A 481-nucleotide genomic window follows, 5' to 3' on the forward strand; every position below is an offset into this window, starting at 1 on the left:
AGAAATTAGGGAAGCAACACCCTTCATGATAGACCCAAATAATATAAAGTACCTCGGTGTGACTTTAACCAAGCAAGTAAAAGATCTATACAATGAGAAAGTGAAACAGGAGGCTTCAACTGTGAAGGGGATGGAGAACGCTCTGATGTTAAGAGTGTTTTCTGCTCTCCCATGGGACACAAAGTTCATTTCCTCACTGGGAGGGTTACAACTGTATGTAATTCCAGCTCCCACTCTGAACACTTCAGGCACCAGAAAACAGGCCACCTCCTTCCCTCCCTCCCCCACCCCCCACACAAATAAAAGTGAATCTTTAAAAAAAGGTGGAAAGCTATCCAGAAGAAACCCCACAGTCACCCTCTGGCCATGCATCCACACGCACACGTGGGGGGGGGGGGACGACAGAGACAGAGAAACTGAGGCCAAGACTGATAGAGACAAACAGAGAGACAAAGGCAATTTAGTCTCAAATTTTAAAAAG

This window comes from Rattus rattus, chromosome 15 (assembly GCF_011064425.1).
Source record: "Rattus rattus isolate New Zealand chromosome 15, Rrattus_CSIRO_v1, whole genome shotgun sequence".
NCBI lineage: Eukaryota > Metazoa > Chordata > Mammalia > Rodentia > Muridae > Rattus > Rattus rattus.